General features: G+C 38.8%; 1 protein-coding gene across 4 annotated transcripts in view; it reads left to right on the forward strand.

Annotated features, from left to right (window-relative positions):
* Positions 1-15516, forward strand: part of Neurod4 (neuronal differentiation 4) — a 279827-nt gene that overhangs the window by 243254 nt on the left and 21057 nt on the right. For all 4 annotated transcript variants that reach the window (XM_063254892.1, XM_063254894.1, XM_063254893.1 and 1 more), the window contains 2 exons: positions 4407-4512; positions 4690-4934. The gene's annotated coding sequence lies outside the window, so the exon portion shown is untranslated. The remainder of the gene's footprint in view (positions 1-4406; positions 4513-4689; positions 4935-15516) is intronic.

Raw genomic sequence — 15516 nt, forward strand, 5'->3', positions numbered from 1 at the left:
TCTGGAAAATTCCCCAGAAGCTGACTTTCAAATATGCATAACTACTTGTAAGCAACTTTTTTACCTTAACTTCTTGAACATTGTTTTTTGTTTAAGATAGTCTGAAGTTTTGCTTTTTAAAGTAATAGCTACTTTCCTAAGAAATTTTAAAAGCTGTATTTTAAAATCTGTTATACCCCAGAGATGTCTTCCTTTTACTGGCTTTCAGTTCCAGGAAATCTGATTAAACTCTGGAAGATTCCCCCATCCTCACTTTCACCGTTGGGTGGCATTCAGCAACAATGAGCTCTTCTCTGCCTCCAGTAGCTTCTGACAGGCTTTCTTCTTTGATGTTGTGCTGTTGCAGATATCTCTACCTCTCTTTACTGGTTTTTATTCTGCTTCTTTCTCTGCATTATCTATTTACAAATATTTATCACAATATTTATTAAGGCATTCCTCTAGTGTGCTAAATATGATGGATTTTCACATGTCCATTCTCTTCTTCCTAACTATATGGTTCTAAATATATGGATATTGTTTTACCATGTTCCCAGATTTCATTTCCACTCACCAATAAGACAACTGTATTGAATATCTAGATACTAGCTGAAATGGAAAGATTATGACAAGTTTTTGTTTAGCAAAATAAGTTCCATAATTATTTTCTTAAGTATAAGGAAAACAATAATTCTTTTCCCTTTTTTGCTCTTTCTCAAATACCTATGTCCCCTGCAACTACATTCCTTTTCATGTAGAAGAAAATATCCAATAAAAATTTCAGTTCTTAGTAAATGCTAAATGTATACAACAAGTAATAAAATTCAACTAAACACTCCCTTGTTCTCTCCATTATTATTCTTTCCTATACACATTAAATATAAAGGTAAACTAATAGAATGCTTGAAATTAACTGTAATCCTAATTTCTGCAGTTCATATTTTTGACAGTTATAGTTGATGTGTTTTGGATACGGAGAGTGTCATCTCTATGGGCAGCCTGGAAATCTGTGAAGGAGTTTTCTTTTTCATAGTGATGGGAGGCTGACATTAGTATTTAGTTCTTGGAGGCCAAAGAAGCTGAGTGCCTTTGAAAGTGTGAAATGGTATGGCACAAGGAATATTTTATCCTGACAAAGATCTCATCATTTTTTCAACACTGAGAAGTCCATAATTAGAGAAACAGGCTTCGGAACCAGACTTTGGCTTTGAATGGCTCCGTAGTTCTGAACACATGTTCAAGCCTCAGTTTACCTGGCTGCAAAATGAGGATAGCTGCTCTAAATGCAAAGGAATAAAGGAATCAAAGAAAAAGTTCGATCAACACCAGTTATTTTTGAGGACTCTTGAAATATAATATTTTTAACTTACCCAGTGTGCTATATATCTATCATTAAAGAAGTCATTTCATAAGCAATTTCTATATATAATTTATTAATAAAAAGGACATTGCTATTAGTGATTTATTAAAAAAAGAAATGCTTCCCCCTCTGATCTTCCCTCCTTCCAGCCTTGGGAAATGTTAAATGCTTCCATATCTTTGATGGCACGAGCTTCTTTGATTATGTTTTCCACATGTTTCATGAAAGCATAACCATTGATCCTTTCTGTAGTAGATATAGTTCAGGATTTCAGAAGGTTTTATGAGATTTGTTTTGATTTTTCCTTTGTCTAAAAATAAAAACTCTTACAATAACTGAGCTAACATGAGTTAGCTCTTTATTAAGTATTTAATCCAGCAGTTTGGTGCCTTGTCAAATGGTCAGTTTGTCCTTCTGAGGAAGCTTTCCCTCCTTTTCCATAGAACTTAGCAAAAACAGTGGAGTGGAGTAAGAAACACCTAACGTTAGTCACGTAACACTTAATTTTATTGAATATCGGTCTCCTGCCAAAGAGGGAAATCTTGGCTTTAGCCATCTATAACAACACAAATTATTTTTTCTATCTTTTATAATTTACAGGTTGTTTATTATGGCTAATGAAAATTTTATATTACATATTTGGTAAGAAATCCTTGTAAAGTTAATTAAAATTTCTCTCAAATACTCTTATCCATTGCAAAACAAGGTAAAACTGCTTTTGAAAAATACTGTTCTCTGGATATGTAACTGTGATAATTCGGAAGAATTTCTGAACATAGATGTGCCCATCAGACAGATGGATGGGCCTGGGCATAAGTTCTGAAGCAAAAAAAAGAGCTCATCTGGCAGGTTGCCCAGACCTGGGGCCGAGCCAGGCCAGCTGTGCAGAGGCCGTCCCAGGACAGAGAGGTTGTGCAGAGTCCCTGCTCTGCCAGCTGCTGGGAGCCTCTTCCTAGGTCCAGGTGCAAGTCATCTGCTTCCAGCTGCTCTCAGATCCTGGAAAAACCCATTTTTAAGGATTCCATTCCTTCGAACTGCTGAGATGGGATTTTTTTCGCCCAAAACACTGTACCAAAAACTAAAAAGTGGGACTAGAACAGCCAGAATTCTAGTGGGAAAAGGCAATAGTTCAATGCATCAGGATTCTCCTGGAAGTTCTCTGGGCAGAATAGAGTCTTTGCAGGTCATCTTGTCTTCCTCTCTGTTTCTATATTCTGGGTACAAACAATCCTAAGAAATGGGATTCTTTCACTTTTCTAGGATGACCGAGTTCCTGAATCACTTCTCTCAATGAAGGAAAGTTATTCCTTCTGTCCAGTTCTAGCTTTCTAGTTAATAAATCCAGCAGGACAAAGAACAATCTGTCTCAGTTTACAGGGGGCATATTTCAGAGATCTGGTTCATAGCTGAGCTCAAGTTTGTTTATTGGGTACTTTCTCAAACTCAGAAATGAACTAGATCCAGAAGTGTGTGTGTGTGTGTGTGTGTGTGTGTGTGTGTGTGTGAGAGAGAGAGAGAGAGAGAGAGAGAGAGAGAGAGAGAGAGAAACTGTGAGTGTATATAAAGAGAAATAATTTAAAATAGTTTACTTTTCAGAAGGATTAATAAAAGACAAACTTGTTTCTTTAGGGCACAACTTCTTGAAGATTTTCATAAGCTGATATAAATTGTGACTTTCCTAGAGGAAGAAGTATTATACTTCCCAGTTTCTTTTCTTATTCTGAAGAATTTCCTTTTGGGAAAGTGGTCCTCCATGACAGCTGCTCAGTTCTATCTTCTTCAGAGTAAACAATGAACTTACGTTGTCACAGTGATTAGGAGGCTGAGAGCACAGGATTGTTTAATTGTCCACTAAGCTTGAGGTCCAACTTTCTTCTGATCAAATCCTTTCCCTTCGTAAGGACAGGGTTTCCAAGGGATTGCAAGTGGGTTTTGGACAATGGATGCTAAGTGTTTTCTAAGCCCACCAGAAGAGGGCCTGGGGCAAAAGTGCAGTGGGAAATGAACAGTCTGGGGAGTTAGCAGGATGGGAATTAGGGGCCCTTGTGCAACTCCATGGACTTGAGGAATAAGCATGTGAAGTCATTCTTAATTTTATCTCCTTACCTGGAAGAAAAGAAGGCTTCAAGTGAGGTTCTTTCCTATGCTACGTCCCTGGTATAAAGCAAATACTCACAGGTCACAATGATGTAATTGGTTACTATGAAGGAAAAGGAGTAATGAAAAATTTTAAGGTGAAGGAGTATTTAAGGTGAGTAGAAACTGACTTAATCCACTTGGACTGCTATAACAAAATAAAAAAAGTGGGTGGCTTATAAGCAACAGATGTGTATTTCTCACAGCTTTGGGGACAGAGACATTCAAGGCCAAGGTGCCAGCAGATTTAGTGTCTGACGAGAGCTGCCTCCTGGTTTCCATGTAGTTGTCTTTTCACTGTGACTTCACATGGTAGAAGGGAAAGCTAGCTCTGTGTGGTAACTTTTATAAGGTTACTAATCCCACTCACAAGAGTTCTGTCTTCATGACCTAATTATCTTACAAAAGTTCCCCAATTTTGGACTGGGACATGTAGCTCAGTGGTAGCATGCTTGCCTAGCATCCACAAGGCCCTGAGTTCAATCCCCAGCACCACACACACAGAAAGAAAGAAAGAAAGAAAGAAAGAAAGAAAGAAAGAAAAGAAAGAAATTCCTTAATTTCTAATACCATCAGTTTGGGGATTAATATTTCAACATATGCATTGGAAGACAGGGAAGACCATTCAGGTCATAGCAATTTTGGAGGGAATATGGAACAGGTACCAGAACCCTAGTGATCTCATGGATCTGAGGAACACTGAACTGGGACTCAGCACTCTAAAATCCTAAGAAAGGTAAGCATTAAAAGGTACAATAACAGAAAAGAATCTGGAAACTGCTCTATCTATGGCAGCAGGGAAAAAAGGAAAGTGACTGGCTAGAGTGAGAAGTGATTAGGGGATGGGGGTTTGGGTTGTGGTAAGAGGAGGTCACAGACTGGAGGACCAGCAGCTTCTGAACACAAATAAGTTTTTCTCTCTTCTTTTCAGAAGGGAAAACCGGAAGTTCTGAGGCCAAACCACCAAAGTTAGGTTGTACCCCTCCGTCACAGGGAACTGGAGACTCTGGTAGAAAAGTACACATCAGCCCCCAGGAGTAAGTGTGCAGCAGAGCCCGGTGATGGGTGGGGAACCAGAGCGTAGGATTTTGCCTTCCTGTCCTGTCCTGATAATTAGGGGAAGTAGTGCAACTCTGCTTCCAGATCAGAGAGGGATCCAGGTCTGTGCAGACGTCGCGGGACCAAGAGAGGTTTTTTTTTTTTTTTTTTGCCAGGCTTTGAGAAAGATGAACAAATGGAGAAGAGGAAGAGAGACGGCCTGGGGAGAAAATCTGAAAGGAAATGATTCACAAAGGAGAGAAAGTGAAACCGAAATGTAACCCCCACCCAAACGGAAAGAGGCCATCCTCTGGGTCACAGAGGAAAAGGCTCATCTTTCTCAGGCACCTGTCCTTGCCGCAGTCCTCCTCCCACAGCCTGCCTCCTCTGGTTTAGAAGACAAAGCAATGAGACAACGCATGTGAGTGAGACTTAAATACTTAAAGGAAGTGTAGGCTGGAAATATAACTCAGTGGCACAGTGCCTTCCTGGCAAAGGGTGAGGTCTTAGGTTAGATTCACAGTACCAAAAAGAGATAGAAAAAGGTGAATAAATAAATAAATACAGTGTTCTGCAGCTACCTGGTTTAGAGTTGGCTATATGTATCTTGAACCCATGGCTTCTGGTCTGCATGTGGTCATACTCCTCTGGGTGAGGAATAGTAGCTTGCCCCTCAGGTCTTGCTCTGTCCCTCTTCTGGATTGTAAATTCCTTAACTGTGAAATGATGAAATGAAAATAAATTGTCATGAAGATTCTTTTAGTGTACTGTGGCATTTTTAATAATACCTATCACTTATTATGTGAATAATATTAACATGCTATATTATTAGACTAGTGATAAGCATATATTAACCCAAATCCTTAAAATTTAGAAAGTGGATATTATGATTTACTAAATGAGACTATGTCTCCGTTTTCTCACCCTGCAAACCTGTGTTTAGAGACGCTCCTCCTACTTTGATGTACTGATAAGAACCACTAGGCGGCAACCTACTCCCATTCGCTGAGTTTGCAGTGACAGGTGAGAATCAGAGCCCACTCAGCTACCCAGAAGATTGACCTAACCCAGACAGAAATAACCCAGTTTGGGAGCATCTGGACAACCACAGCTTATCTGATTTGGATCACAGAAGGCTGGGTGGATTTAGAGCTAAATTGGCAACTAAGATATTTCCCCTTCAATTGTTCATTTTTTAATTAAGGATGTCCAGGGTTGAAGAGTATTTCAAAAGTTTAAGGACAAGAAGGCTGTCTAACTGAGAGGTCTCAGTAGTACAGATTCCAAGATGGAAAAGTGCAAGATATGTTTGAGGAAAAATCAGTAGGTCTTTGTGGATTTACTGAAATTTATTCAATGGGAAAGAAGGAATTGAAGCTAAGATACTTAACAGAAGTGGAGTTTTGAATAAGAATTACTTGAATGCCATATTTTTGTATTCAAGAATTATTTGAATGATTTGAACTCTATTTTGATTATTAAATATTTATTTTGAAATAATTTAAACTTACAGAAAAGTTGTAAAAACAGTAAAGATAACTTCTGTACAACTGTACATTTGTCACTCCAACTTATAATTGTTAAATATTTTGCTTTATTATCCTTTTTAAACTGAACTTTTGAAGATTATATTATAAATGTTGTGCTTCTCACCTTTATTTTAAACCAAGAATAGTGATTTTTATAACTATAGCGTGATTATCAAAACTAGGAAATTTAACATTTCTTAGGATTTAATTTATAGATTGTTTAAGTTTTATCATTTTTATAGCAATTTTGAGGATCACACACTGCATATAGTTTTAATTTCTCTTTTGCCTTCTTTAATCTTCCCTCTATCTTCCTTTATCTTTCATGACATTGATACTTTTGAAGAGGATAGTGCTTTTATTCTGTAGAGCACCCCTCAATTTGCCTTGTCTGCAGTTGTAATCAAGTTTGCATAAGGGATTTTGTCAGGATTGCTGTGTGTGATGCTGTATTTTTCTTGGTGCATCATATCAGGAAGAATATTGGAACACAATGTAGTATTTTCCTTTTTTATTACTATAAAGTTATAATTTCTCTTTTTAAATTATTAAGTATTTTAAAATATTTTAAAACTATGTAAACATTCTATCGCATATCAAAATTTTGACTTGTACCCATTAATTTGGGCATTTTATTTTCTTCACAATGGAAAGACACTGAAAATTGAGATGAGTGGGATAAAATCAGAGCCAAGTTAGAAATAGCACTCTGGAAGCTGTGTGTGTATGTGTGTGATTTTACTGTTTCTAACTTCCATGTTTTATCTTCCTTCCTCCTCCTTGGGACTCTTATACTAGAGTTCTACTAACTTACTGCAAGACTCTTTTACTTTGAGCTTAAAAATACAACGATCTCAGCAAATTGGGGGAGGGATGCTCTGATTCCAGGCTGACATAGTACATGTCTCTGATTAGACAGTTTGGTTATATTTGCTTACTTGGGCAGGTATCTAGTGAAAGGCACACCCAGCAGGATGATAAGATCAGAGACCTGCAACTCTGTACTGGATTTGGGGAACATCAGAATCCTTGAGAGAACAAATATTTTTCTAACACTGTAAAACTGTATCACATTGAGGAGAACGTATGTTTATTAGACTCTGACTACTTCACGATCTTGCTTCTAGTTGACTCACTGTACATACTGTCACTTAAACTTTATCGCCATCATTCTAGGCGTATGTTACAATTCCCACTACACAGATAAAGACACTGAAGTCGAGCAGTCTCATGGGAAGACTAGATTGCTCATCTCTCTAATTCTAAAAAATACTATTGTTTTTTCTGTTCTATATCTCCATTGACTGCACCAACAATTTTAAGAGCAATTTTGTCATTGTTTCACAATGGACATAATTAGCTTTTAAACATACATTTTTCTAATACTTTCACAGCAGCCTATGGTGAACATAAAATAAATGCCAGTTGCCTACTGAAGATAAGTGCCCACAGTGTGAGTGAGCAAACCAAGATTAGTCTTTCAGTCAAGACCTCTGATTTTAGTTTGCATCTTCTTCTGAGGAAAGGGGGAAGGATTTAGGGGAGCAAGGGAGAAGAGATGGGGAATGAAAGCAGGAGCAGCAGACATAAAGCGCGAGACTCTGAAGTCATGATTCCTCCTCTGGCTTCCTGGACATGGCTGTGGAGCTGTCGCGTGATGCCCACAGCTTTCAGGATGCAGAACACATCTGTGCTTCTTTAGTACCTCTCAGCAGAGCCCAGGAGACTGGCAGGGACCCCAGAGAAGACCCACTCCTGGGTGTAGGGCAGATGTCTAGCAGCTGAGCAAGCAGGACCAGAGTCAGTAGGGAGGGTTGTTCCTTCAGATCCTGGGTTTTCAGAGGCCCCTCTCTTTCTCCCTAGGGGAAGAAAACTGCTTTCCTTTCCACTGGTACCTAGAGGCTCTTAAGGCCTCTGAGGTGGCTTTTGCCTAAGAAAAAGTTGAAAGAGTAACAGAATCTCAAAGTATAAAGAAATGGGAAAACTGGACATCTCTGCTTTTTTATTATAAGGCAAGAGGCAACTATAAGAGAGCAGAGAATGATTTTGGAGATCCTTGAAGAAGAGGGCAAAGGTTGAAAGAAGCAAGGAAACTTCTCTCTTGGTAAAGAAAATGATGCCCAATGTATCTCTATAGGTCCTTTTCCCCCTCAGAATTCATTTGAGTGGCCCTGAGTTGGCTTGATGTGGAGAAAGATTTCCATGGAACTCTGAGGTGTTCTGTCACCTTGCAGGATAGATGAACCCTGCAGGTCTGTTGGGGCACAGAAGGTGAGTAATGATACCAGGGGAGCAGTGTGCTTCCTTGAGGGGCAGTGAGGAGAGTATGGGTTGTTGGACTTGAATCCTTGCCCAGTCATTAACAGATTCTTTGAGTCTGGCAAGCTGCATAGGCTTAAGTGTTGTCTTCTCATATGCAGGACAATAGTGCCCATGTCAAAGTGGTATGTGACTGAAGCCAGGGGATGTAAAGCTTAGCATGTCACCATGTCCATTGTCATTGAGCCAAGAAGCCAGCTGTTATCACACTTGTCACTAATAGTGAAAAGAGCATTGCTTGGAGTGTGAGGCAACCTGGTTTCCATTAGTTTCTTTCTAAGTATCCAGATCTTTCTCTGGCAAACAATATCCTCTCTTTTCCTGCCATACGTCCTCTACACAGAAACAGATTTGTATGAGAGCCAACTCCATTTCCAGTTCTGATACTAACTCCTATTTTGAACCAACACACAGTACCACTTTGAACCTCAGTTGTCTCATAGATAAATGCAGGAGATAATACCTATTTGGATTGTTGCTTAATAATAGCATAGCATTTAGATCCTGATAGGCCTGGCTTTGGAGTGTACCCTCAACTAGCTAATATGATTGTGGGTATTTTATTTAATGCCTCTTGCCTCAGTTTCCTCAGCAAAATGAATGGTTACAATACCTTATATAGATTTATAAAACCTACTTAAGATAACAAGTGTAAGATTCATAGTTAACTAGAACTCAGCACAAAGTAAGTACCTGGGAAGTCAATTACTAGGAGGTAGCTTTTCTGTGTGAATGAAATCATTTAATGTATATACTGTTAATCACAGCTCTCCTTCCTTAAACAAAAAGGAGGTGATGCATAGACACAGTTCAAACCCCATTTATATGGTCCCAGTGAAAAGGTGTTTGAAAATATTTCCCCACAAATTCAACCATAACCTTGTCTGACACCTCTTCTTTCCCCCTTCAGGGTAACCCACAAGGCCCATCTATCAACTCTCAAGCTTACCTTTGTCATGCAGAGTGAACTAGCCCCTAGCTACAAATCCCTCCCTAACACACACACACACACACACACACACACACACTTTCTCAAAAGCCAAATTAAAGTCACCGTGTCCAGTCACTGCCAGAAGCCCTTTTCCTTTTCCCTTCTCCCAAGGGAATCTTCACCTCCATTTTCAACGTCCCCCCTCTATTCTCCAACACAGACACACACTGGTCACCATCCCACTTCTCCTCCCCTTCTCTATTGCTCCATAATTATATTCTCCGCCTCCCAGTGTCATGCTAATACAAGCTCCTGGCACAGCTGCCCAGATTAAATTAGAGCTCAAACCAGCAGGCTGACTAATTATATTTTCTGGGTTAGAATTGTCTTCCCCCACCTTTAGGGTAGTGGGCCAATAAAGAATAAATGAGCACTGCCAATATTTGCTGAGGATATTTGACTCTCCTTGCCTGGATGGTTTTGTTCTCTCCAACCAATCTGGGCCCCTTGAATTAGATTATACTAGAATGGGAGAAGATCCCATTCAAGGGATCCCATTTACTCAAAGGATCTCTTCAATCTCATCCATTCTCCTGCTGGTCAGCTCAGCTGAGCCTGACCACTATCATCAAGCCATAGAAGAGAGAATGAACTGGGCTTTCTCAAGAATGAGCTTCTCCTGATACCTTTATGGGTCTTTCTCTTTTTCTCTCCGGCCTCAAAGTTTTTCTTCCAAATATTCATTGCCATGTGTTCAGCAATGATTATTACTGAATGATGTTACCAGTGTCTCACATGAAAAAAAAGCTATTTCTTCTCGGAGAACACTTTCAAAGTCTATCTGCCAATACTGCTTGCTTTATTCATAGCCAGAATGTAGCAAGTTTCAATTTGTTTGTAGAGAAAGTTTTCTTCACTTCTTTTTCCATATTTAGTGAACACGTACAGTACACCACATAGCAAGAAGGGTGTTAGAGAATGGAAACACATAGTTTCTGCTTTCAGCAAGATCAGGGCCTTGTGGGTACAAAATATATGTACAAGTGCAGAAATCAGGAAGTTTGTAGGATGTAGTGTAGGGACAGGAATAAATGTTATTGAAGAGATGACCCTGGAGTGAAATCTTGAAAAATTGTTCAGAAAGCTAATAAATGAGGTCAAATTCTGGGTAGGGAGATTAAACATATTGAGACAAGAAGTGTATTAATTTCATTACCTTCAAAGTGAGGAATAAGACAGGGGAGTAGCCAGAGATGAGTCTTGAGAAGTAAAAGGGTGTTCTATTTATGTGGTTCTCTGAATCCCAAATTTATGTTTTATGGCGGAGAGAGAGCAGATCCACTTCATAAATATGCGGACTATACTGGCTAGGACTCTTTCCTTTCCTATCAATTTTGCTCCTTACATTGTCTTGTAATAATCTCTCCCACAAATAATTGTCCTACTCTAGTGTGACTATTTCCTTTGGAAGTGTGTTTAAGGAAGAATCTAAGATTTTCCAAGCATTAAATTGAAAAATTCTGGTCACAGAGTTGCTAAAACCAAAATCAAACCTCTGCTTGTGTCATTGATCTTAACCTGTATAGTCAGCAAACTTCTCTGCCTATCATTCAGCACATATCAAGTACTGTTCTAGAGAGGGTTTAGTGTAGAGAACCAGGCCCAAGTCCTTCCTTTGAGCAATTCAGTCTGGATGCATAGATGACTAACAACGGGAGCAAAGTGACCAGAGAGCAGGTGAATTGTAATTATTTTTTGGGCTTCTCTCACAGCGCCTTGAGCACTGCGTAGCTGTCCCCTGCTACCTTTCTTCTTGAAGGTTACAAAGAAATTGTCCTTGCTCTTCCCAGCTTCTGGTAGTTTGCAGGCAGTTTTGGCATTCTTTGACTGGTAAATCCATTGCTGCAATACTCCGTCCTTACAAGGCATCCTTCCTGTCTGTCTGTGTCTTTACATTGCTGTTTTTTTTTTTTTAAATAAGGACACACATAATAAGGACCTGAGTTCACGTTGTTCTAATATAATTTCATGTAAACTAATTACATCTGTGACAACCTTGTGTTCTAATAAGGCTACATTTTAAAGTGTTCAGGGTTAGTAATTCAATGTGTCTTTTTGAGGAGAACAAAATTCAACTCATAGTAGATAATTAACTCTTTGTACATCAGAAGTTGTGAGTGGTGGTATTAAATTTTAATCCCAGAATAACAAATAATAATTAACTAAAAAGAGTGATACAGGGAAGATATTACTTTGGAAGAATGACTTGGAAAGAAGCAAAAAGATGTAGAAACACAACTTCCGGGAGAACATGGCGGACAGATAACAGCAACTACCAGAGGCTCTCTGAAAGACTCGGCTCAGAAGCCAGGAATGGTGCGGACTAAGGAGACATAAGTCAGTGGAGATATGGTCTGCTGACTCAGGAACGAACTGGGCTGAGAGAAGCCAACTTGGAATGCAGTCCTGGTGCTAAAACAGGAACAGAAAAGACTTGGTGTGGAGGCTGGAACCGTGCCATTGTAAGCCGCGATTTGGGTTTCCCGCCGCGCGGCGGCTGGCTGCCTCTACAGTGGCTCGGCAAGGAGAGAGACGCACAGAAGCTCTGAGAACGGCAATCTGCGAACGGCAGGGAGGTGTGCACTGACTTGTGGTGAGGTGAGTGAGAGAAACTGACACTCTACCACAGTTTGACTCCAGCAGAGGACTTTCTGGGCCCGGGCAGTCCTGCGGGAGCAGGGCGCGGTGGGACTCCAGCCACACATCCCCCTCTCGGGCGGGATTGGTGAAAAGTGCCTGGCCTGCGTGACGCTGCCGGCAGACCTGGTAGACTGTCCCAACCCAGATCCCAGAGCCTGACGGTGGCCGGGAGGGGAGATGCGTAGGCTGCCTGGTCCGAAACTCCCTGGTGCACAGCGGTGAGTGGGAACAACTAACTGGCGCAATTCGATCAGGCTGTGGCTGACTGGGAGAGAAGCTGGGCCTCTTATATAAGCTTGCATATATAAGGAACAGAGAAGAGGCAGCATGGGAAGAGGTAGCAACAAGAAAGGCTCCTCGGCCCCCAATTCTGAGAAACAGGCAATAGCAGACACCACACCAATACACATAAGGCACCATATAGAGAGCCTCATAGACCAATTCAGGAATGAAGTTATCAATGACCTGAAGCTAGAAGTATGCAGAATAGTTAGAGAAATGTTAAGTACCACCCAAGAAAAAACAGGTGGTGGAATGGAAGAACAGAAAAAAAGGGGAGAATTGTTTGATGGAGAAAACAGAGAAAGCATAGAATACGTGAAGCAGGTTCAAAGGGACTACCAAGATACTAAGAAGTCTATAGAAGACTGGAATAACAGCTTGAAAGAAACTAAGGACAGACTATCTGAACTGGAGGGCAGACTTGTAATATGGGAGAATGAAATGAAAAACTTCTTAAAAATAACAAAGAAACAAACAGCAATAATACAAAGACAAGAAGATGATAAGAGGATCCATAACTTAAGGATTAAGAACATAAAAGAAGAAGTAGGGACACAAACAAGTGAACTACAAAAGCTACTCACAGAAATAATCCAGGAGAATTTTCCTAATTTAGCAAAAGGTAAAGATACTCGGATGTATGAGGCATACAGGACCCCAGCTACCTACAACCCAAACAGAGCAACACCCAGGCATATAATAATAAAAATTCCAGAAATTCAATACAAGAACAGAATATTAAAAGCTGTAAGAGACAAGAAACAGACCACCTACAAGGGAACACCCATCAGAATTACAGCAGATTTCTCTGCACAAACCATCAAATCACGAAGAGCGTGGGGGGAAATAATTCAAGCATTGAAAGATAATAATCTCCAGCCAAGATTGAGATATCCTGCACAACTGTCCCTGGAAATTGATGGAAAAACAAGGTGCTTCCAGGATAAAGAGGAACTGGGGGAATTTGCAACCACCAATTCAACTCTACAGAGAGTATTGCAGGATATTCTAAAAAAAGAAAAATACAAAGAATCCAGAAATAATGGCAGAGAGGCCACAACGAATGGAGCAGAGAACAAAATGAAGAAGACAAACTGACAGCTACGGACAGAAAAAGAGCTTAACAGAAATGAGGCAGAGAAGATTGGATGATAGGAACAGCTATTTTGGAGAAAATGACATCTTAATAGGTAATACAGATTTAGTATCATCTTGTTTTGAAGTCTCATCTAGCTTTTGTCCTTCTGTCTCCAATGGTCTAAATAGGCTGTATCTTATTGGATTTTATTATGTACGATAGTATAAGCAAAAACCTTTTAAAGACAAGGAGATTATACAGAAACCATTGTTCATTTTGTTAGTCGATTCTAAATACTCTGTAATGCTGTCATTCTCTTGAATGGTTTTACATTGTTTTGATATACTTAATGCTACAGTATACGAAGTTGTACTCAAGGATTTCAAAGAAAGAAACAATATGGTAACTACTTTTAGGTTAGGATTATCTGGTGGTGAAACACTATTCTGCTTAAATGGTTATGTTTTGATCTGCGCTGTTTCGTTGTTATGCCCTCTTTTATCTCAATCTCCACTCCATTATTTACTTTTTTATCTTTATCCTTTTAATTAAAGGGAAAAAATAGCAGGATATATTATAGTAACCCACTTTGACTTTTCATTACCTTGATTTAAAGCCCTGTATTACTCTCACCATCTGGTTTTTAACTGATGTTCCCCTATTCTGTTTTGCTGGATAGTATCAGGTTCGAAAGTTTAGGCATCAGCTGTGAAGATAATGAGATTCATTATGACGCCCATTCTTGTTGACTTTTGTCTACTTTTGAAGACCTACAATGTCTCCAATGTTTTGGTTTTGTCGGTTTTGTTCTTTACTGTTTTGTTCAATTGTATTATAACTAATGATATAGGCAATTCTATTAGAGATAGCGGGAGGCATTATGGTAACCATTGTTGATCACCTTGTATTATGTTTTTACATTATCTATTATGTCCACCCTTTTGACTTGACCGATTCTGTTCTGTTATGTCACATTTGGTTTTACTCTCTTCCAAAAAAGTAATAAGAACCGTGGGAGCAATGAAACCCAAAATGTGTAATAGTCATGGTACAAAAGAGAAGAAAAGAAAGTGCTCCAAACTATATAACTGCATGTATATTTAAGTGTATAAGATAGAAAATGATATCACAGAGTTTTATTGGATCAATGAACAGAACTGTTTGCAGTATCATTGATGGAATGTCCACTTTACAAGCTCTAATTTTGTGACTTGAACAATTATTTCTAAGATGACAATATGTAATCCATTAACTAGTGATTTCCTACTGTTCATTTTTTTTCTGTAAATCTGTATAACTTGTACCCTTTCCCTGCTTTTTTTTTCTTTTCTCCTTAAATAAAATTAAAAAAAAAAAAGATGTAGAAACACTTGCAGGCATAAGAAATAACAGAGGTTTTCAACCACAAGGACTTCTTGCAAGGAGAAATTGTGTTTCTCTTCTAAAAAGACTTTGGGACAGGGTGAAAGCAAGGCAGAACGTCCTAACTTTATACACTAGATTTTCTCCTCTATGTTTAAAGAATAGCTATAAAATTCAATTTTCTAGTTGTTATTTAAATATAAATAATATGACATAATTGAGGAAAAAACTCATCATCTCAGTTTCCTCCTAGATCTCTAGTGCTTAGCACAGTGCCTGACCATCAAGAATGCATCGTAAAAATTTATGCAATGATATCAAGAGAAAACTAATTGTTGAGATAGCCATAGTTCTATTCAGTACCTAACATAAATGCATGCATTTTTGTTGCAAAGACTTAATTGAAAAGTCAGGCAATATGTAATATAATAAGCATTGTTAATTTCCTTTTGTCTTGAAATTCTGTATTACCTTATTATTTTTTATTTTCTTTAAAATTAAAAAAACAAGTCAAGAGAATTTTTTAGCATGAGAAGAGCTTGCGTCCTATAGGAGAAATGAACACCCAGTATGAATTGTAATGTTACAGCATATAATAAGTGCTATGATAAGATAAAAGACAAGTGTTTCTTTCATTTAAAAAAAATATGGAGAGAGGATTAATTTAGCTTGGGAAGGAAAACCATTGAGAAAGTGTCATAAACTTAAAAGAAAAGCAGAATGGGTTTTTAACAGTGGAAATCGCATAGAGGTGCAGCATAATTCATTTTTAATAGAATCTGGACATGGATAAAGATTGTAA

The sequence above is a fragment of the Cavia porcellus genome, unplaced genomic scaffold, assembly GCF_034190915.1.
Source record: "Cavia porcellus strain 051 isolate PalLab524CR breed Dunkin Hartley unplaced genomic scaffold, mCavPor4.1 scaffold_8, whole genome shotgun sequence".
Lineage (NCBI taxonomy): Eukaryota > Metazoa > Chordata > Mammalia > Rodentia > Caviidae > Cavia > Cavia porcellus.